The following is a 23,013-nucleotide window of genomic DNA, read 5'->3' as shown; positions in this document are numbered from 1 at the left end:
CAATCTCAGAGAGAATCTCCTCATTGGTTGAATTGATATTATTCATGCGTTCCAATATAGAATTCGTCTGATTTGACAAGGCTTGGTTTAAGGTTCGGACGAAATATTATCAATTCCTTCTGATACAGCGGTATTGAACTTATCCAGGTCGTCAGGAGATATTGGCGCGCTTCCCTTAAAGTAATAAGCTGCAAACACGAGTCCAGCAAACAAAACACAACTCCACACTCTAAAATCTTTATACCTTTTATTTCTTTCAATAAGTTTTTCTCAAGATTGCTTATCTCTCTCTCGCATTCCCTAACATATTGGTCTACCCTTGGCATGGAACTTGACGTTTGGGACTGCAGGGGAAGGGCACTTCTATCTGGGGGTTTATCCGCCTTCTCTGATTTCTGGTACTCGTTCCGCAGAGAATTGTCGCGTACCACAGCGCTATTCTTGAAGGGCAACGTATCAACCCACAGCCCATTCTCGTCATACACGGCTTCCCTCTTTCTATTGGGGTCTATACCTAGATTGAGTAACATGTCGCTTTGGAAGACATTGAGGTCTTTCCAACTGACTCTAAAGTTTGATGTGACACTACGGCACTCTTTTCTATTTATATCTTTATATTGTTCCCTGAACCATTCGATCTCTTTTACCAGATTCTTGGCAGTCCCTTTCCCAAAGGGAAGTGCAGTCCCTGCAGTTAGTCCCTCGGGTCGTTCAGTCCCGAAGGTATGGTTCGGTCTTCGTTCGTTTCTTGTGACCAGATTCGTTGGTTCGAGGAGTGTAAATCCTACGTTAGATCACCCGGTTTCGGGTCTTTTTTCAGTAACTTCCCATGGAAAACCACACGCGTATGAGACAGCAGCGCCACTTCTCCGCTTTGACTTGTGAGATCTTGACACCTTTCGGAACCTAAAGGCAGGCCTATGAGCCAACCTATGTCTAGTTGACCAAACAGGTAATCGCGATTATTTGTAGAGGAGGAAATGGGATTCGAACCCATGATACAATCTTCTTGTATGTTGATTTAGCAAACCAATGCCTTAAGCCGCTCAGCCATACCTCCGGTGGGAGGGGGGATTCATTAAGCCCCCATCCCGTACAACATATTTGTTCTCTGTCCACTTCGCAAACAGGGCAGGCGGAGCCCTGATCCAAATACTAAAGTTTATTCTATGTCTCTTTTGGGTGTTCATCCTCTTTGTTTATTCTTCCGTAGCCGTAGGGGAACAATTTAGATCTATCGGGTTTGACCATAGACCTATTCCAGAGTAATAAGACGAAACGGTTGCTAACATCTTTTGACATAGCCTAGTATGATCTTCCATTTGTTGACGTAGTGTTTTCAAATGATTAAATAATTGTTCGTACTCGTGGTCTACATGTCCCCCATGCAGAAAGAGATCCCAAAGGAGTTGCTGTTTCTGGGTTTGCATATGTACGTCTTTCCGGTGAACTAAAGGAATAATATTATTTATTCCATCCAATATCCAATCACGTACTTTCACGTGTTCCAGGAAAAATCCTCTGGCAATCCGATGATATTCATAAACCTGTGTGAATAAGGCTGCGTGGTCCTTGTTCCACTGATGCTCGGGTGGAATAACCGAAGAGACGTGGTTTCTAAAAATGTTGTGCCACGTGTTTGCGTCTTTGACCATGTTTGATAAAGAATAAGCCCGATATTGATATGTATGATTCAATTGGACAAATTCAGTGTCACTCAAGAGAGTGCAGGGCAGATTTGTCTCGAAGACATCCATGAAAGGTATTATTTCCATCTCTTTATTCCAAAGTTTTCTGAGGAACCGGCCTCTTTTTCTTTATATTCATGGCAAGGAAGGGGAGGGATTCGAACCCTCAGTAAACAAGAGTCTACATAGCATTTCCAGTGCTACACTTTAAACCACTCGGCCACCCTTCCTCAGAGAGCCATGCCATGGGACGAAGGCAATTGAATTGCCAACGATCTTTCTATATACGAAATTACCATTTGGGCCCTTTATCCGGACCAATACCGCTGGCTGTAACTTCCACGCGACTTTCGGGTTTAGTTTCTATTTTTTTATAATCTAAAGAGTTGACATTCACCGTGGAAGGCAATCGAGCTCTCCGGGCATGACAAATGCATAGGCTCCTTCCCTTCTACTTGGCATTCGCCAAGTGCTTCCCGGTTCCTAAAAGGTAGGTAGGTGGTATGGGCCCTCTGGTGACTTCTCTCCGGGGCTTTCCTCCCTAGAAGATCTCGCCGGTGTTACCTGCGGATGGTTGGGACCATAATAAGATAAGAGTTGAAAGGTCCCACATTTTTTGCCGGGATGTCATTCAGTCTTCCGTCCCCAATAGATAGGTAATCCGCTCTCTGTAAACGAAAGGAGGGAGAAGTGGCACTCGGGCCTGACCATGATGTGCCTATAGCAGGCAGGGAGCATATCCGCGTCTATTTGGCAACACGTTGAATAGGGCATGGTCACTCGAAAAAGACTCCGATTTGCCAGCTTTCGGGCTCATCTTTCACCAAACTACCGGGCTTGCATGATGATCTTCATTCGTCTGAGACGCTTTGCCTTCAATCGTGCTTTTGCGACATGCTATGGTCTCGGCCTCCCTTCGCGGGTTCTGGTGAGTCCCATGCCTGTATGCAATTCTGGCCTTGCCTCTTTTGACCGCAGATGATCTAACGGCCGCCCCACCTTTTCCATCAATAGGTACTCCTAACGCATCAACTACACAACCTGGCATGGCCTTTCCTACAGGAACATCCACAATAGATCCAGTGCGCTTGACCATATCTCCTTCTTTAATGGCGGTATCACTACCGGATATAACAATTCCTACATTCTCATTCTCAGAATTCGAAGCCATTCCTTTCACACCGCTGGCAAATTCTACCATTTCCCCCGCTTGAATCTTGTTCAATCCATAAACACGTGCAATTCCATCCCCAACCGATACCACTCAACCGATCTCATCCACTGGCAATTTGGTGTAATAGTTGGTAATTCTTTCTTCCGAGATAGTAGATAGTTATTCCGTTGCTCTAGCTTTAAATAATCTCGTTCCCTTTCTCTTCCGTCGAATCCCTTTCCTCTGTTCTTTATACCCAGGGCAGTCTCCTGCATTCATGGCAATTTCTAGCAAAAAGGAGGGGGAAATGGTAGGGAAGTAACCTCACGAGGTGAACCATGTCATTGATATAGAGGGGAGGGGTCGAACCTTCCCCCAGTGTTGGTTCATACTACAAAGTAAGTTTTGACGGAATAGACTGGGTGAATGAAGTGGTAAAGCCGAATGTGTATCCGTAGCCATGCAAAGACGGAGAGAAATAGATATATACAACTGAAAGGTGAAGGACTACGCGGAGGGAGGGCATCCACATAGCTCTAAATCATAGGATCAAATTCCAAAGTGAGCCCATCGTCTCCGCAGTGCAACTACTTTTCGCTCCGCCTTATGGGACTCTATTATTCGATTGGCAAAAATGGATATTTGTCGTATGGATAATAAATTGGATGAACGAATAGACGAGTAAGGTATTAACTAAACTACAATTATTCCAATTCGAGTCGACTCTTTCCATTCCATCTCCCTGCGCTTTGCTGCTCCGTTCGGCAATGCTTATTCCTTCGTCTTGCTCGAGCCAAGCCTTCCATGACCTGCTGGGATGTAGGACCAATCTAAACCTTCCGACGTTGGTGAGTAGAGACAAATAACTCTATGGTGGTATATAGACACGACGTTTTTTAGGGGGTCAGCATCCATTATGTGGCATTGGGGTTACGTCGCGAATTCTGGTAGTAATAGGACCTCCCTCTTTTGAACCTTTCGGCAAAAATCCCTTTCTTACAAGACCAATTCCTTTTATTTTCACTTCAACCGACCTAATTTTGGGTTAAGTGGCAGCTTACGCGACACGTTCCGCAGTTGCTTAAGCTGCATACTTGTCCGAGCGACGGGAACCCCTAAACGCCCTTGAACAACCTGAGGAGGAGCCTGTTCTTTCATCTCCCTTGCCATTTGTTATGGTAATGAAGGTATTACTAAAAGTTGATTAAGTATGGGCAATACCGTGGTGCTTTCTTGGCCTTTAGTGGTGTTTTCCCCATTTTTGTTAGCGGCGCGGCTACTATTACTAGTGCTTAGAAGGCTGCTTTTGCATAATTGTATTCTTCATTTCCATTCCCTCGGTTTCGTCTTTTTCCCGGCGTCTTGCCTTCCCTCATTCTTGCGAATGAAAAAGCGCGAATTATTCTTCTTCTTCCGTTGATTGATTGAAACTTTTCTTGACTTGCGACAGGTCTTAGCATTGCTATAGGTTCATTAACCACGTAATGGCAATCCTGCTTTGTGGCAAAATCCACGGTAACGGCTGATATTAATTAATCATTTGATATATTGCTAAATTTCTCTCTTTAATTCCGAATCAACTAGGAATTTGTTTCAACGTACTATTGTGCTAATCTGGTCAATTTAGTGCCGAGTCGGATTACTAACCTTAGTGTTATCACCAAGACCTAATTAATCACGAACCCAAGTGGCTTTTTTGGGTCCAATTCCAAAGATTTAGGTTGAGGCAAGTCTGACTTATTTATTGGAAACTAATTTGGTTCCTGGAATATATGATGCTATTTGTTTCTTTTCTCCCTGTTTTCTACGTAGAATTTCATTTCAATATTTTATACCTCTTCCTTTATAAACTTCAGGGGGTTTACAACTTTTGACGCTAACAGCAGATTAACTTTTCAGGGATCCGTTCCGGTACAACGAATGATATTATGCTTCGAGCGGAAAACACGAACCGAAGGCGTGACCCGGAGTCAAATCTCATGGCTGAACCCTAGTTTTAAATCTGAAACAGAGCCTTATGGGTTAGTACTGACTTTGTATCCAATTGTTTACGAAGAAAAAACGGATTAAGCTTCCATAGACTTGACTTGATTTCGTTGTTCCCAAGGCTTCTCGTTTCGTTCTCGATATTCATGGCAGTTTTTTTGCTTGCGGGAAGACCTCAACTTTGTCCGGGTCACTGACCGGTCACACGACCCAGCCGCCTATGTATGCCTTCTACATACAGGTTCCTTTCATATCAGCCATTAAGCTCTTCATTCCGTCCCAATATCAATCTGGATAAACATCTTGGCCAGAATTTCTAGATTTGCCAGCTATTGCCTTTCTTGTCCCGAAGGCCGAAACACCCTGGGAACCAGCCCCCGTAACCCCTGTTCCAAACACCTGAGACCAATTCCGAGCTTTCCGGGATTATCGTATAATAATGAAAAGGTAGCTTTGCCGACGCTTTTCGCTCAGCGGACGAAATGTCGGGAAGACAGATGCCGGCCGGGGGAGCAAGCTGCGAAACGGGGAAGCAGCCTAGTAGTTAGATTGTTTATGCACTCACTCCCATTACTCGAGATATTTCGAAAAGTGACGCTTTCGACCCAAAACCGAAACTCCTTACCTAGCACCAGTAACAGTCAATCTGTAGCATTGCGGGATAATAAGCGTGCTTTTCTTTGGGGACCCAGAGATTCGTCTTTGGGTCGTAAAGGCCAAAGCCAGCCGCCAAGCAACACTCTTTTAACGCTTCACGTTCGTTTTCCTAGCGAAGTCTGGTCTGATCTTACGACCTTCTAAGCGTTGCATTAGATTTTACTAGCCTCTGTTCGGTCTGTAAGGTCAACTTGTGCCTGTAGCTCAATCGGATAGAGCACCAAACTTCGAATCCGGGGGTTGATAGTTCGAATCTCTTCGAGCATGGACCTATCGATCAACAAAGGAACGTCGATGAGTCATCGGAGTCTCAAGTCCAATCCGCAATGAAGTCACGGAGAAAGCTATAGCGCTTTCTCTGCTCCGCACTCGGCTCCGGTTCCGCTGGCGGAAATAGCTTAATGGTAGAGTATAGCCTTGCTAAGGCTAGAGTTGAGGGTTCGAGTCCCTTTTTCCGCGTGCAGAATTGCTTGAATAAAAAAATAAATAAATAAAAAAACAAGAAATTCAACACATTTGCGGTGGCTAAGCGATTCGACATACTGATCATTCCGAATCATTAGTAAACTTTGTGCTGGAATGGTGAAATTGTGTATATTATTACGACTCTTAATAAGGATGGGTAATTCATTTCGACACATCCAAGCAGGATGCCTGTGTCGCGTACGTGTGGGATACACTGACCTTTCATCGGGATTAATGAGTCCATTAAACGAAATTCGTACATATTCTGCAATATCGCCCATAGATACGCCACCTGTATGAAAAGTTCTTAATGTTGATTGAGTTCCTGGTTCTCCAATTGATTGACCCGCAATGATACCTACAGCTTCCCCTAGTTCTACTAAATTGTGATGGGCGAGACTCCAACCATAACGCAACTGACGAATCCAGAAAATGCTTTTGCATGTCAAAGGAGATCTTATATGTATAGATTGCGTCGATGCTACCAGGTTACTAGCCAGTCCATCACCGATATCTTGATTATGTGTAGCAATACATCTCACATCCCAATAGACATTATCGGCCAACACACGTCCAATCAGTCTTTGATATGATATTGTTCAGATAGATCCTCTTCTTTCCTCAATGAGATTCAAAGCGATGCTTTTGGTAGTTTCACAATCCCTTTCGCGTACAACAATATGTTGAACTACTTCAACGAGCCTACGTGTCAGATATCCAGCATCTGATGTTCGTACCGCGGTATCCATAACTCCCTTGCGAGCACCATAACAAGGAATAATATATTCTGTCAAAGATAAGCCTTCGCGCAGGTTCCTTCGGATAGGTAGATCAATTACTTGCCCCCGCGGATCTAACATCAGTCCCCTCATACCGAGCAATTGGTGGACTTGGGACGTACTTCCCCGGGCTCCCGAGAAAGACATCATATGGACTGGATTGACAGGATCGGTCATCCTGAAATTGAAACTCATTTCCTGTTTCGGACATTCACTCGTAGCGTACCACGTTTCAATCGATTGACGTAATTTTTCCACAGCATGCAGACTCCCGTAATGATGATAATGCTCTGAGATATAACCCTGCTTTTCTGCATCTTATACAAGCCATCCCTTGGAAGGTACTGTTGAAAGATCGTCGATACTACCTAATGAAATATATGCTTTTGTAGCTTGCTGGAAACCCAAAATCTTGATTTGATCCAGAATGTTTGTCGTATGTGTGACTCCGAAGTGAATTGTCAACCTACTGATGAGTTGTCTTATCGCAGTTCTATCCATCATCCTATTGTAAAGAAGTGATTCAGCTTGATCTGCCATTGTTGGGACCTCAACCTCTTCTGTTACCTCGCAACCATTATTAACCACTGGAGTCAAGTCATTCATCGACTATGTAGCAAAACTTCCGTATTCTTCATCATTCCAGTTTATGGAGGGGAGTGGTTTCAAGATACTCATTCTACATCGTTATAGCCGATCAATTGGGTTCGATGATGGGAAGCTCCCAAAGTGCCCTGTATTGCTTCCTCCATCTGCTGATTGAACAAAATACGACCAGCAGTTGTGAGTATATATATGCGAAGTGTACGGCCGTCTCTATCCCTTCTAACCTGATAATTGTCGTAGAACTGAAACGAAGTTCCCAAGGATTCGTATTGAAATTCAATGGGCGATTCGCGATTCCCCGAACCGATCATATATAAATTGATTCTCTATCGGAGCCATAAACAACTATATAGATCGATTTGTTTCAATTACTTAGCCCTAAGTACGTCATCGTAACTGGTGAAATAGGGTATTTTAGGAGAAGAGCTAGGATCCTCGTCTCTAGTAGGAAAATATCTGTTTCCATAAATCCCTCGCTTATTTTCAATAGTCAGTGTATAAAGTCCGAGAAGCATGTCCTGGGTTGGCACAGATACGGGATCTCCTGCAGCCGGAGATAGTAGATTCGTGTGTGAAAACATTGGAAAACGAGCCTCAGTCTGAGCTTCCAGAGAAAGAGGCACATGAACGGCCATCTGATCTCCATCAAAATCTGCATTAAACCCCCCACGAACCGATGGATGCAAACGAATGGCGCGTCCTCCTACCCGCTTTCCGAAATGCGAAAAAGTTATCGTATAATAATGATCGAAACTATGGAATTGAAAGCATTTTCGAAAAAGTTATCGTATAATAATGATCGAAACTATGGAATTGAAAGCATTTTCGCCGGCTACCATAAAGGAAAGGAAAGTCCGGGCACTCTAGTGAGACGTGAAACACCCGATCCCATTCCGACCTCGATATGTGAAAAGCGTTTTCCGCCATATGTACTGAGAATTTCCGGGAGACGTGGTTCGACAGCCCGGACTGGAAATTTGATTATCGTAGAATGATACAAAATTTCCGAATACGAAGTGGGCCGTACGTACTACTTATCTAGCGATTAATGCTGATAGGTGGGCGTCTACAGGCCCGGCCCGATGAAATGAAACCGGTGTGGGGGTTTCAGTTGGTAGCAGAAGCTAGACAATTGCTAGCGGCGGATTGACGTGGCCGCAGTCATTCGACCTCCCCATGCTATCTGAGTGGATGCACCTCACCTCACCCTTCCACTGGGCTTCCGGGGACTAGACCAATGTGATCTCGCCTTGACGTTGGCGGTCCGGCTTATGGAGAAGAGACCAAGGCCTTCTCCAACCAAGAGTCACACCTTCATTCAAATATTGCACCGCACTTGTGCCCGTTAGTTGACCTTAAATTGGAGATGAGAAAAACGTATAGTCTAATCTCGATCGAGAGATAGAGCGGCTTGGAAAGGCCGTGCGACTTGAGGGACATAAGGCAATGGTTATGGCAGCCTGGAACTCAGGACTAACGTTGTACCTACCGGCACTTCCCCTTCGGGGGCCCAAGGTCCCTCTCTCCCGGCGGGCAGGGTAAGTGCCCACGGCACCCACTCTGCCCGTAATCGAGGGAAGTGCCGTTAGGCACTAACTCTTTAAGACATTCAAAAAGAGAAAACGCATCCCAACTACGAATAAGAATCAATCAGAGTTCTTTTGATTTTCTGCATTGGTTTACGGTTTGGGGATTTAGTAAGTAGAAATAGAGCCGAAACGCTCGACTCATGTCAACAAGTGAAATTAACAACTGAACCGAACCGAAAAAAAAGGTTATTGGAATTTCTTGGCTTGGGCAAGAATGAATCCTGAGGTTCACCGATTGAGTCCCCAAGGCTTAAGGCGTTTTCAGTTCACCGATGAAGACGCAGTCACAGGTTGAGTGTTGCGCGATCGCAAATCGAACACTCATTAAGATTTTGTACGGTGTTCGGTAGGTTCAATTCCTACTGCATCGAAAAGAATGCATTGGATGGATGCCTGGGCATTGAGAGGGAAGGACGCTTCCAAAGGCGAAAGGCCATGGGGAGATACCGTCTGTGATCCATGGGTTTCCAATCGGGAAACCGTATCCAAGCTTGCCGGGCATGCCGTGTGCTGCGGCTCCGCCTCGGACTTGAGAGACTTAGCGAACTGAAACATCATTGTAGCTAAAGGAAAGGAAATCAACTGAGACTCCGTTAGTAGCGGCGAGCGAAAGCGGATTAGGCAAAGAAAGGGGAAGGGGCCCCGAGGGGGGGACCCCCGCTTTCCTCGGCCCCGTGCGGGGGAGAACTTGCAGTAGGGGGAAGGGTGGGAACCCCCCCTCAAGGAATTCTTGAAAAGGTTGGAAGATCTGGCCAAAGAAGGTGATAGCCCCGTAGATCTTTCCTGGCAAGTTTGATTACCATTGCAAAACGCGGATACCGTGTTTGAATAATGATCGCTTTTACGTGACTAAGGGGGACCACCCCCGCGGCCTAAGTATTCCTCAATGACCAATAGCGCACCACAAGTACCGTGAGGGAAAAGTGAAAAGACCCCGCCGTATGCCGGGAGTGCAATAGAAAACCTGAAATCCGATGCAAACCATCAGTCGGAAGAGCGAAGCTGAGAAAACGCTTTCAGAGGCAAAGCCACTAATGTTCGATGGAACGCATACGCGAAGTTGAGAAAGCGCTGTAGCTTTCAGAGGCAAAGCCACTAATGTTTGATAGAACTCTTGAGTGAAGCTTCGCGTTGTCGGCTCTCGCTCGGCGCACTTTCCACTTTAACGGCGTACCTTTTGCATAATGGGTTAGCGAGTGAATGGGAACAGCGGCTTAAGCCATTAGGTGTAGGCGCAACGAGGTTGAATCTTCAGCGTTGTTTCTATTTGACCCGAAACCGATTGATCTAGCCACGAGCAGGTTGAATCGAGCTCTCCACAGAGGCCTTGGAGGACCGAACCCACGTATGTGGCAAAATACGGGGATGACTTATGGCTAGGGGTGAATCAAAGAGCTACGACTCCGTTCCTTTGTTGAAGTCCGAAGGACCACAAGAACCTACAGGCGGGAAAAGGAGTCCTCCTTCGGCCTTTCGCCCCACAAGCATGCGAACGCTTTTTCAATAACTGGCTCATAACGGTGAAACCAGCTGTTTTTAAGAGTAATGGCCACACCGTGGGAAGTCGTGAAAGCTCCTCTCCCTTTGTTGCGGTCGAGTGCCCCAGCCCTCAACAAGAAATAAAGCGGGTCGGGTCCCAAGATGAAAGCAGGTCAAGTTCGGTAGGAACCTCGGTTGGCTAACGCCCTTCAGCAAGCAAAAATGCTAAGGATGGGTGGAAGACCCCCGGGACCAACACTTAAACAGTCCTTTCGAAGGGGTCCCACCACCAAAAGGCTCTTGTTCCGGCCCCACCGTCCGTCGAGTATCCTTTGGAACTTCCGAAGGGATCCAAAGGACTACCACCAAAATGCTCTCGTTCCCACTCGTTGGTCCTCATTGCTTTATTTCGTACTCCAGAACCTCGTTCTTAGGGAATCCTTCTCGTAGCTACGAGCTAGCTCATTGACCCCGTAACGACTGATTCGAAAGATGAGAGCATGATTGTTAATGCCAACACGCCGGTTCTCACCCCGGTCGAATCCATCTCGAACCAAAGGTTCTCTGGCCATATGCACCAGTGTATCGAGAGCGAAAGAAAAAAAACTAAACTTTAGATGGGCCTCGTGATGTTTATGCTTTTTGGAGCATCTATGAACATGTGAACACCGCTGTTGGCCCTAGACAATAGACTGAGATTCACTGTAGTAACCTTCTAGCCGAGGTCAATTTTGTCACTGAGATTGTTGTTCTAGCTAGGCCTTCTTGCTCTCTAGAGCCAAGCGAAGCGCAGCGATCATTGGAATGCAAGGCCATGAACATGACGTAAGGGAAGGCCGAATCCATCTCGAACCAAAGGTTCTCCGGCCATATGCACCGGCGTATCGAGAGCGAAAGAAAAAAAACTAAACTTTAGACTGGGTATGATTTCATCTTATGGTGAGCCATACCTACCCTGAAAGAGCACGATTGGTAATCGTATGCGATATGCATTGTAGGTTCGAATCCCACCTCTTTCTTTGTTAGGCCTAGACGGTAGCACGCCTATCGTCCGGCTTATCGCTGCTCGCATGGCAAAACTGGATGGTTCCTTACTAACCATTTCCAAGGCTAGTTCTATTCCCGGGACTTTGAGGGGGATATGCTTTTCATCCTAACAGACCGAGAGGTTTTCACTTTGTTCCTGCAGAACCTGATCAATTCGATCAGGCACTGCCACCTATTATTCGATTGTCTGACAGCATCAGCCTCGAAACTGATCTAAGAATCGTTGAAAGAGTTCCGTCCCGCTTCTCCGTCCATCCCTTGGATAGACAGAGAAGCGGGTCAGGGGATTGTTCTCTACCTGGAAGGTGCACCTTTCCCTCTGGCTTGCCTTCCGGACTGGAGTCGTAGCCTCGTAAGAACTAATCAATTCTTCCCCATTCTATGCTACTCCTCGTTCACGGGTTGATATTCTGGTGTCTCAGGCGTGGAGGAACCACACCGATCCATCTCAAACTTGGTGGTGAAACTCTACCGCGGTAACGATACTGCAGGGGGGCGCTCTGCGAAAAAATAGCTCGACGCCAGGATGAAAGAAAATAGAGAAAAGAAAATACTGAATGCCCTTCATTCTCGTAACGGTCGTCTCTATCGAGAACCCCATCTAGCACATCCTTCCTTTCCTCCCCACTTTTAGTGAGAGGAAAATGCCCTACCTTTCTCTGAGGGAGAATCCTGCAAACTTTTGCATTCCGTTTGAGCGCTTTTGCAAACCATTCTGTTTGAGTGCTTTTGCATTCCTGCAAACCATTCCGTTTGAGTTGAGTGCTTTTGCAAACCTTGAAGGTTGGACTGGCAAAAAAAGAAAGGCTATGACAAGAAATAGCTTTACGGAGGTTCCTTGGCTCTACCTCCACAGGGTTTCTCTTTTTACGCGGGCTATGTGGTTTGGCTGAATCTCTCCTTGCACCTTCTTTAGCCTGTTCATCGTTCAACATGTCGATTTCCATTCTAGTTCTCCACTTTTGGCTTCAGTTTGCGACTGAAGGGATGATCTAAGAGCGTCGATCTCTTTCTGAAAGGTTAACTCGAGATCGCGGATCTGCATTCCTTTTCGAGGGTTTATCTTGTGATCCTTCTTCTCTCCTCAAGAGATTGGCAGGTCGACCGGGGATGACAGAGGATTCTGATATGCTGTGTCCGGCTTCTAGGGTCCGATATAATGAACCGGCTTCTAGGCGGTAAGCCTGGGTGCTCCACGTAAAGTCTCCCCTCTCGTCCCCTACAAGTCCTAGGTTTGCTTTAAAACTCGTCAGAGTTTGATTCGCTCTCATCAGTTGAAGGGGGATCTCCGGCCCCTCCGCTACTCCTCCAGTGACTTTTCCGACGCACCCGTCTTGTTGACATGAGCACGCTTTCGTTCGCAAGAGTTAGATCGTGCACGGAATTGTTAAAAATTCCGGTATCTTGGACGAATTGACCGTTGAGCGACGAATTTGCTTGCCCGGAAGGCTCGCGCGTGCCACGGTGCATATGGTCTCGTCGGCCCATCGTTGTTGAGAACGTCAGTCGGCAAGCAAAATTTCAGCTGAACCCCCCAATCGCTCAAGACTTCGATCAACGAACGGATTGTCTTGCCGTTTACCGGTTCAGAAGGTGTTGAGACACCCACATGAGACGATGCCATTACCTTGGGAATGGTGGCTGGCTAGGGTCGGGGGATGTTTACATTCTGAACCACGAGGAACCAGCCCTCACTCATCATGGGGACTACGGGACCCCAAGGTCCCATGGACCTCTTGCCCAACCCTCTAACGAGGAGGCTAGGGACCCTTCGCTAGCCTCCCCAAGAAAGTTATCCCTTACGGGAATCGAACCCGTTTCTTCGACATGAAAAGACGATGTCCTAACCACTAGACGAAAGGGACTTGGCTTTATCATTCCATAACCGAAACTTTGAAAACCCTCCTCGAGGACGTGCTTGAACCAACTCTACACCCAGCCAGATGCTTATGGCAAGAGGTTGAAGCACTACGGTCTGTAGTACCTCCTCTCAATCCTAGGACCTTCGGGTTAACCATTTCCTACTATAGGAGGCATAGCCTTCACAACTCTATATACGAAATTTCCTCAAAATGCCTAGATGACTCAGAAGGTCATGTCTTCAGAGAAGTTTCGGGTTACAATGCTTGTTTGATCTGTGGACAGAGTTATGCCACAGGAAGCTGCCTTGGCACAGAGAAAGACTTCTCCCGTGGAAAAAGGACGGAGCGAAATGTTACCCGCCCAGTTAGGCAATAATCGAGGTGACAGGATTCGAACCTATGGCCCTCTATACCCAAAATAGATGCGCTACCAGACTGCGCTACACCTCGTGGGCCATCCCCAGTAATGGTTGAGGGCCGGCTACAGCGATCGATTAGCGCTTGGCACCCGATCTCTCATCACTCAATCTCGGGAAGGGCCATTCGCCTAGCGGCGAAAGAAAGTCTTATGTCCTTGCAAGTCGCACGACCGTCGCTTTGTCTTTCGATCGAGATTAGACTATACGTTTTTCTCATCTCCAATTTAGTTAGCGAGGTTCATGAAATCTCGAAGAAAGCAAAGGGTCTTCGAATAGTTAACGTCTCACAGGTCATGAGGCGGCTCGAAAGTCTTTGAATGTATATGGGACTAAATTCCCTGCATCTCTCTTCGGTAGCTCAGCGGTCGGCTGTTAACTGATTGGTCGTAGGTTTCAATCCCGGTTCCGCGGGGAAGCGCTTCCCCCTCGCGCATAGCGCTTACCCGCGGAAGCCATTTACCCAACGAATTGACTTTATCAACGTTAGTACAGTTAATGAAAGGACGCTGGCGCCTCCCTTTGAGATTCCCTCCAGCCACAGGTTCCCCTACGACTACCATGTTACGACTTCACCCCAGTCTCACTGACCCAACCGTGATATGCGCCAAGAAGACCACCAATACCAAAATGGGCCACACTCAACTAGGCATGGAACACTTTAGTAATGGGTGATCTCTGGTTGATGCTTCGGGCAAAACCAATTCCCAGGGTGTGACGGGCTGTGTGTACGGGGCCCGGGTACATATTCATCGTGGCATGCTGATCCGCGATTACTAGCGATTCCAACTTCATGTTCTCGAGTTGCAGAGAACAATCCGAATTGAGGCAATCTTTCTGGATTCGCTCCGCCTTACGGCCCTACTTCCTATTGTAATTGCCATTGTAGCACGTGTGTAGCCCAGCCCATAAGGGCCATGCGGACTTGACGTCATCCCCACCTTCCTCCATAGTAGAACTACGGGCAGTCTCTTGTGAGTGCAACATCGGCACAGAGGGAGTGTCATCAATCTCGGCCGCTGATTGAACGCAGATTCATGGGCAGGTACCGGCTCACTTACCACCCATTACCGGGCGGCTCGCTCGTCGGAACCGTGCGGCGTTCGTCGTCGGAAGCCCATGTTCTATGTTCCTGCTTGCCGAGGGTGAATGATGACATTGATCCTCTGGGAGCAGCATGTCTTAGCAACACAAAACGAGGGTTTCGCTCGTTATAGGAGTTAACCAAAAACGTCTCACGACACGAGCTGACGACAGCCATGCAGCACCTGTATGAATTTTCGTTTCATCCCGTTAAGGACAAGCACACTTGTTCATATGTCAAGTGTTCATACGTCAAGTGTTCATATGTTAAGGGCTGGTAAGGTTTTGCGCATTGTATCGAATTAAACCACATGCTCCACCGCTTGTGCAGGCCCCCGTCAATTCCTTTGAGTTTCAGTCTTGCGACCATACTCCCCAGGCGGAGTGTTTAACGCGTTAGCTGGGCCCCCGATCCGCGGACCAAGGACGAACACTCATCGTTTACGGCATGGACTACCAGGGTATCTAATCCTGTTTGCTCCCCAAGCTTTCGCACCCCAGCGTCAGTAGAGACCCAGAAAGCTGCCTTCGCTACTTCGACGTTCCTTCGTATATCTCCGGATTTTATCCCTACACACGAAATTCCACTCCCCTCTATCCCACTCGAGTTAATTGGTTTTGAAAGCATTCCGCCAGTTGAGCTGGCGCCTTTGACTTTCAACTTGATTCACTGCCTACGTGCCCTTTACGCCCAGTCATTCCGAATAACACTTGCCCCCCCGTCTTACCGCGGCTGCTGGCACGGAGTTAGCCGGGGCTTCTTCTTCGAGTCTTGTCATAATCGCGCACTCGACGAAAGAGCTTTACAAGCGGCATTGCCTTCCTCGCGTTAGCGATGTTTTTCACTCACTCACGTGATATTGCTGGATCGGGCTTTCGCCCATTGTCCAATATTCCCCACTGCTGCCTCCCTACGGAGTCTGGGCCGTGTCTCAGTCCCAGTGTGGCTGATCGTCCGAAAAGATCAGCTAAGCATCTGCGGCTTGGTCAGCCTTTACCCAACCAACTACCTAATACTACGCAGGCTCATCAAACAGCGCTTTTTAGCTTTATCGAAGCTTTTTTGCTTTCGTTTCTTTGGGATTCGGCCCAAACTGTTTGGCAGATTCCCACGCGTTACACACCCGTTCGCCACTTTGTTTTCAACTGTTCTATAGACTCGGGGCGAAAACAACGTTCGACTTGCATGTGTTAAGCATATCGCTAGCGTTCATTCTGAGCCAGGATCAAACTCGGTTTTTTGGTCAATTTCTGCTCAACGGAAATGAAACCTGTTGATGATGATCTCTTGGTTGGTTACTGGCTCTCGCCAATAACCGTAAGCGGAACGGCCATCGGCAAGGCGGATCATCCTACGTCCCGTTTTCTCAGATTGATTCTTATTCTACGATAATCTTCGAATCATTGATGCCCGTTCAACGATTGATTCTTATTCGTAGTTGGGATGCAGGGATAGATTCATTTCCTCCTCGAAGAACTGTACGAAATATTTAGTACGCTACCGCTCTGCGGACCCTTCGGGGTAATCCCGGGAGGGACTCATCTGCCAACCCTTCGGGACTCAACCAACTATCGATGTCTACGGCAGTTGGGACTGCCCTTCGGGACTGCACTTCGGGGCTCAACCAACTATCGGTGTCTACGGCTAACGAATTCACTTCATGCCCAAACAAGCATGCAGACACGGGTATTTATTCATACCCTAATCGAATAGGGTGTCGTTCGCAATGACAAGGAACGTTAGCTGGAAACGCGGTCAACTAACGGGCACAAGTGCGGTGCAATATTTGAATGAAGGTGTGACTCTTGGTTGGAGAAGGCCTTGGTCTCTTCTCCATAAGCCGGACCGCCAACGTCAAGGCGAGATCACATTGGTCCAGTCCGGAAGCCCAGTGGAAGGGTGAGGTGAGGTGCATCCACTCAGATAGCATGGGGAGGTCGAATGACTGCGGCCACGTCAATCCGCCGCTAGCAATTGTCTAGCTTCTGCTACCAACTGAAACCCCCACCGGTTTCATTTTATCGGGAACCCTTTGACGGGTTCACCGTCTTCTGACGTTACCTACTAGATAATAGATAACCGGTTTACCTACTAGATAATAGATAAGATGAATGATTTGGACTAGCCACTAGAAGAGATCTTTACCTACTAGATAAGTAGCGTTAATCGCGTCGATAAGTAGTACGATCCGGACGGAGTACTGAAAGACTAGATAAGTCGCGCTAATCGCTAAAGACTAGAGCGGGTTACTCCAAATGATCTGCACCTTACAAGATGGTTAAGCCACCACCTGTAACGCTAGATAAGTATGCGAGAAGCCATTCGGCCGATGAGTATGCAGCCAGACCGATAAGTATGCAGTCGGGACTGTCCCGAACCCCACCCCGATAAGCAGTTGGTTACGATCCTGTTCCGTCGTCAGAAAAGGGGTGCTATTCTCACCAATTGTTCCCGGTTCACCTCGTGAGGTTACTTCCCATTCTTAAGCATGGATTATTATACGATAATCTTCGTTTGCTTTTTTACTGCTTTCCTATTGACCGAACTGCAGGACGAGAACGTTTCCCATTCTTAAGCATGGATTATTATACGATAATCTTCGTTTGCTTTTTTACTGCTCACAGCATGTAGTGCGGGGGCAGGGTTCGAACCCGCAGTCTTCAGGTCATGAGCCTGACGAGTTGGCCATTTACTCCACCCTGCGATTGATCTCTCTCGGCTAATTTCCGAATCAACTAGGAATTTATACCAAGGAAATTTATGCAGTAAATAGATGGGCGGAAGAGGGTTGCGGGTTGATGGCCGAGGAGTCCTTTTTATCGGTCCTGCCCCGCATGAAGCAACCTGGTGGAGGTTGCTAAGGACCTATCCGTGAAATATCTGTTATAGGAGGCAAACCACCTATGGGTGATCTATCTCGTTCGATTCCCGTTATCCGCTCACCCGCCCTGCCGGGAGCTCCCACGGAAGGGAGGGTCTCCTTAGTAATTACGTGAGGGGGCCTCCTTCCCCATCTCTTGAGCTAGAATAAACCAGTTGTTACTGATGATAGAGAACTGGCAATTCTTTAGCAGAACGTAGCCGGATTTTTCTATACCTCTTCACTCAATAGCTTTTACTCCTTGATACCCTCAAGTATGTGTGGTTTGATTTTGTCAAGGAGTTCCTTTTCATATTAAGCAATCTGTGTCAAAGGGATCTAGTCCGGGAACCCATTGACCGCCGTGGGGATGACCACAATTTGTCATTCGATAGGGATATTATGGTTATTTAGGTACCTTGGTAAGCCTAGCGCCGCGATGTGGCGAATACTAAGTAGTGGGATCGGGGTCTGACCCAGATTACGCAAAAGCGACAACTTCACGATGTTATGCCGGCTCCAATTTTAAGGTGCCACGAAGTGCTTTCATAGCTTTCGGCTAAGCGGCAGACCCAACGCAACTAACGAGTAATCCTACGTTAGTAACGAGCCAAACTCCGCGATAGAAAGGTTCAGTTTCCAGGGAGATTTATCCATCTGTAATGAGAATGACATTGATAAGAGTATAAACAGAAACGTCTCCAGCTTATGTTTCAATGACGAGTGAAGCGATCGAGCTACCTGCACCAGTCTAGTCTAACCTTTTGGCGGCTCTTTCCGATGAACAGAGATATGAATGGGAGACATCTCCAAGGGAAACCTCACGACCTGGTGGTCAACGTGGCGATAATGACATTTATCAATATGCCACTGATTACTTACTGGGATCGTCATAGATGATTAATGCGTGCATTCCATGATCTCTAGAAGACTCTCCCATAGCACGACCAGGATATAGTGCCGGGAATTACAGGGGAGCAGAATCCGAAGCCGTGGCTGCAACAATAATGAAATATTCCGGAGCACCGGCTTCCGAGGGAATCTTAACCAATTATGCCACGGTTGAACGTTTTTATTCAATCGCTACGTACACGCAAAACAATCTTTCACTATCGAAGGCTCCCTATGCGTTGATTGGTTTCTACTTCAGAATGGTATCAATAGCTATAGCAGTCTTTCCGGTTTGTCAGTCGCCGATTATCGGTTCCCATTGACCACGACCTATAAGGACTGGGCTATCCACCGCTTTTAACCCCGTTTACATAGGTTCGTGGACAGATTTACGTGCAATAATCCCAGAGACTTTGACTTCTACACGTCTTCATTCTACCGCGCTCAAAGATAGGGTCAAGCTTCTGCCGAGGAGGAGTGATCGTAGTTGTGCTCTCCGAACCATGCAGAGTAGTCGCCGATTACACGGCTCTCTAACTTGACTTTATCTGGGTCTTGTTTAACCCCAGAGGCCGAAAGGAGGGTGGAAACTCCCTCACAAGTTCCCCTTGTGGCCCTTCCTTCCCCGGGGTCCACTCCCTCCTGGAGTTTGTAGAGAGGAAAATGGCTTGCTTTTTAGTGTAGTCAGGTAAAACTTGCTTGCCTTAAAGTTATTCTGTTTCGAAGGGCATGACAAATGCATAGGCTCCTTCCCTTCTACTTGGCATTCGCCAAGTGCTTCCCGGTTCCTAAAAGGTAGGCAGGTGGTATGGGCCCTCTGACTTCTCTCCGGGGCTTTCCTCCCTAGAAGATCTCGCCGGTGTTACCTGCGGATGGTTGGGACCATAATAAGATAAGAGTTGAAAGGTCCCACGTTTTTTGCCGGGATGTCGTTCAGTCTTCCGTCCCCAATAGATAGGTAATCCACTCTCTGTAAACGAAAGGAGGGAGAAGTGGCACTCGGGCCTGACCATGATGTGCCTATAGCAGGCAGGGAGCATATCCGCGTCTATCTGGCAACACGTTGAATAGGGCATGGTCACCCGAAAAAGACTCTGATTTGCCAGCTTTTGGAAGGAAAAAGGTTATGGATACGAGAAAGAAGAAACTAATGATAGTGGCATAATCAACAAAAAGAGGAAACCACCCTTTACTTCGGAACGACTGCCAAGGTATGCATTATGATTAAATCTCTCGAGAAACCACCGACGGGGCATCCGCATAACACATGCTAGATTGGGTTGCCTAGAAAATGAATCTCGTATACAGTGTTGTGATTACTCCATATTGATAAGAAGTCTAGAGAACAATTTGAAATGGGAATACATAAATAATTCCCGGTCATAGAAACGGAAACACATAAATTGCGCGAAAAGTTGCTTCGGTTGAAATTCCACCACCCACTCGGAGTTTAATTGAAAATTCTATTTCATTATCAAACTGGTTTAGAGTTAATTGTCAAACCCTAGTCAAATTGGAAATCAGGTCTTTCTTTAGAAAAATACGGAATTACACCTCTAAGCGTTTGCACAAACAAATCCGGATGTAGTGAGATCAAATCGAAAGCATAACAGGGAAGCGCCATGCGCTACCCCTAAGAGGACAGAAAAGCGCATAGCACTTCCCCCGTCCCCCACTCGGCGGGGGACACTCGACCGGAAAGAGAGAGGATGATAGCTACCCTTTCCACCATGCCGTATTGTTATGCATGCAAAGGGACAGGATCGCACTATCTGTTTGGCTGTGCAGAATTCTGTTGAAATTCGCTCTTGTTTAGTTTATGCTAAGCTTCGAACAGGCAACACCTTGGATCGTATGGAATAGTGGCCACATGCACGAACATGATGCAGTGTGCCTAGCTTTCATACGGGATCACAGCACCTATATAGTTGATTAGAAGGAAGGGGAAAAAACCAACCACGGGCCGAAGGCCCACTTAACCACGCCAGCCCACTGCCCACTCATGGGTAACATCAGCTATATGGTATATCCCATGCGCGAAGCGATCAATCATTGTATATATGATTGATGACGTTGACACTGGGGTGTACCCATCCCATGGTACCACCTTTTTCCGATGTCACGGATGCTTTGAGTGAAGGGAAGAAACCAAAGAATCCATGAGAGGTTACTGGAAAGAAAAAGCACTAAGAAGGTTGACCAGTAGTAACAAGAGGTCCGCCGGGAGGAATCCATCAGGGCGTATCACGGTTTTTCACTGGGGAGGTGGATCGAAGCGATTGTAGTGAAGAATTGATTGGAAATGAAGCGCTTCGACTTTGGGCATTGTGGAAAGGATCGAATATGACCTAAATTGTTCCTTTCGGATTGCTTCAGTATGATGGATTGAAGGAGTGCCACGCTCTGAAAAGTGCAAAGCGCTTTCTAAAGCGAGGGCGCCGCGAAGGTGGAGAACGCATAGCGTTCTCTGGGCGCAGAGAATCAAACGTAAAGCGCTGGAGAGTTTTCGGTAAAACGAAAAGAGGATTCTCGAACCTAAGCATAGCTTTGAGGGACGGCCGGGGGTAGATGAAAGGCCGAGAGATAAGGCGTGCAAAGTAGATCGTACACCTTCCGTTTGACCCGTTGGTCCTAAGCAATGTCTTTCGCGAAGCGACCCACGTTGCTCTCATAGGCAACGAGAACTTTGATCAGATGCGGGTATCCAGTCCCGCCAGTGGCTGAGATGCACGGTTGACTTCCAGGCCTTGATGAAAGAATGGCCACCTTCGAAGTTGTTATCGTGGTAGCAAGAGAGGCCAAGGCGGTGACGATTGAGAGGTTGTCACTGAGCAGCGTTCCCAGTCGTACGAGAAGAGGGGTCAATTGGCAAGGCCATACGCTCGTGGAGCTTCTCGCAGAGTATAGCTCACATCCAAACATCTGATTGAGGAACGGGGCAACGCCCATGAAGCTCCGGAAACGGAAGGCCTGCCAGGCCATATGCCCGTGAGTGCAGCGGGATTCTTCAAAAAGAATAGGATGACTCGAAGACTTAGGACCTTAGCCACGAATGGCTGGAGATGCGGGTAGAACGGGAATTCTAGCATATTATTCCTGGCCTAAGGCCTCGACCGAATGTTCAGGCTCTCTGATCAGGGATTGCAGAGCCAGTGAGGATTTAAGCTCTTAGGAAGAGCCGTGTGAGGCCTATAGCTCATGCACGGTTCGGAAGCCAAGCCCCAGCAGTAATGGTGCGGCTTAGGCTAACACTCATATATTAGCTAGTTATTAATTGGAAGCAGGCAGGATGGCGATGAATTATGATTGGTCTAAACCTTCAACCTCGTTCAACACAGCGAATGAAGGCTGAAAGTGGTTAGAAGAGAAGCTCCCATGGGGGAGCCGTTAGAGTGGTTCCTGGCTACGCCCTGGAGGAGACTACGCCGACCCTTATAGCGATAAAAAATACGTACCTGATTCGTATTTTTAAATGGTGGGAAATCGCATACCATCAGCCCATATAGCTAGGGGCGCATGGGTACATAATACCGAATGGAAGCCAGGTTAAGGCGCAGGGTCAACTTGAGCTGCAGGGGTCAAAGCTAAAACAATAGAGAAAGAGAATACATAATGTATTGCGCGGTCACTCCTAGGTGTTCACAAACCTATAGATTTCTGATGCCGAGCTACTATCGGTATAGTGTCTAATCCCAACCATGGCATACGTAAGCTTGGTAGAGCAGGGCAAAGCCGGTGGTTAGGCAGACGCCCCATTGTTTGAGGTGTTGCTATGAATCCGGTTGATTATTCTTATGGAGGAGGCGAAGGACGCACGAAAGGAGGTAGACCTTCGGTGTCACCTTGGGGAAAGCCCACCAAATGTGGATTTCGAGCAATAGTGAGGAAACGCAGAAATAAGTTTATGGCATGATCTGTATGGAAAGGCCCTTTTGTTGATGCTTGCTTGTCGAGAAAGACGAAAAAGATCAGGGGGAGAATTTGGTCATGTAGATTTTTCATTTCGCCTAAATTTGATGGTTGCTATGCATAAATTCATAATGGGCGATCTTTTATTCGTTTGAAGGTTACAAAAGAAAAGGTTGGCCATAAATTTGGAGAGTTTGCTTCCATATGAAAGGCCTCGAGAACAACCAAGATCAAGCCGAGATAGAAGGTACGGTAATAGGATACGGCACGAAAGGTTAATCCGATTTCAGTCAGACTTAATCCGAACTACCATTCAGATTCAAGTCGGTTTAGTGAGGGCGACCGCGGAGTCACCGAATGAATTGCCTGTCGCATGTCGGTCGGGGCATTGCAGATGTCCGCAAACGAGACGGACACAACTTATTCTAACGCTAGGGGACCACAGCGACAAGAAGCACCTCAGGGAACGAAGGGAGGAGACTAGAGCATGTCGTGAAAGGAGCACACTGAGCCTAACCAATCCCTGGGCGTACTTCGACCGT

The 23,013-nt window shown here is 47.2% G+C and overlaps 3 non-coding genes and 1 pseudogene across 3 annotated transcripts; 1 reads left to right on the top strand and 3 right to left on the bottom strand.

The window, feature by feature from the left end:
- Nucleotides 1-1,831: 1,831 nt before the first annotated feature.
- TRNAS-GGA (transfer RNA serine (anticodon GGA)) lies at nucleotides 1,832-1,918 on the bottom strand. The gene has a single exon. It is a non-coding gene; the product is annotated as a tRNA-Ser (tRNA).
- Nucleotides 1,919-5,871: 3,953 nt separating this feature from the next.
- Nucleotides 5,872-5,943, top strand: TRNAS-GCU (transfer RNA serine (anticodon GCU)). The gene has a single exon. It is a non-coding gene; the product is annotated as a tRNA-Ser (tRNA).
- Nucleotides 5,944-13,687: 7,744 nt separating this feature from the next.
- On the bottom strand, nucleotides 13,688-13,761 carry TRNAP-UGG (transfer RNA proline (anticodon UGG)). Its single transcript has one exon. It is a non-coding gene; the product is annotated as a tRNA-Pro (tRNA).
- A 493-nt stretch (nucleotides 13,762-14,254) lies between these two features.
- On the bottom strand, nucleotides 14,255-16,047 carry LOC147633322 (18S ribosomal RNA; annotated as a pseudogene).
- Nucleotides 16,048-23,013: the final 6,966 nt, after the last annotated feature.

Source organism: Cibotium barometz, chromosome 12, assembly GCF_041138505.1.
Source record: "Cibotium barometz isolate CiBa-2024 chromosome 12, ASM4113850v1, whole genome shotgun sequence".
NCBI lineage: Eukaryota > Viridiplantae > Streptophyta > Polypodiopsida > Cyatheales > Cibotiaceae > Cibotium > Cibotium barometz.
The sequence above is the reverse complement of the archived record's forward strand: the minus strand, read 5'-3'. Positions and strand labels throughout refer to the sequence as shown.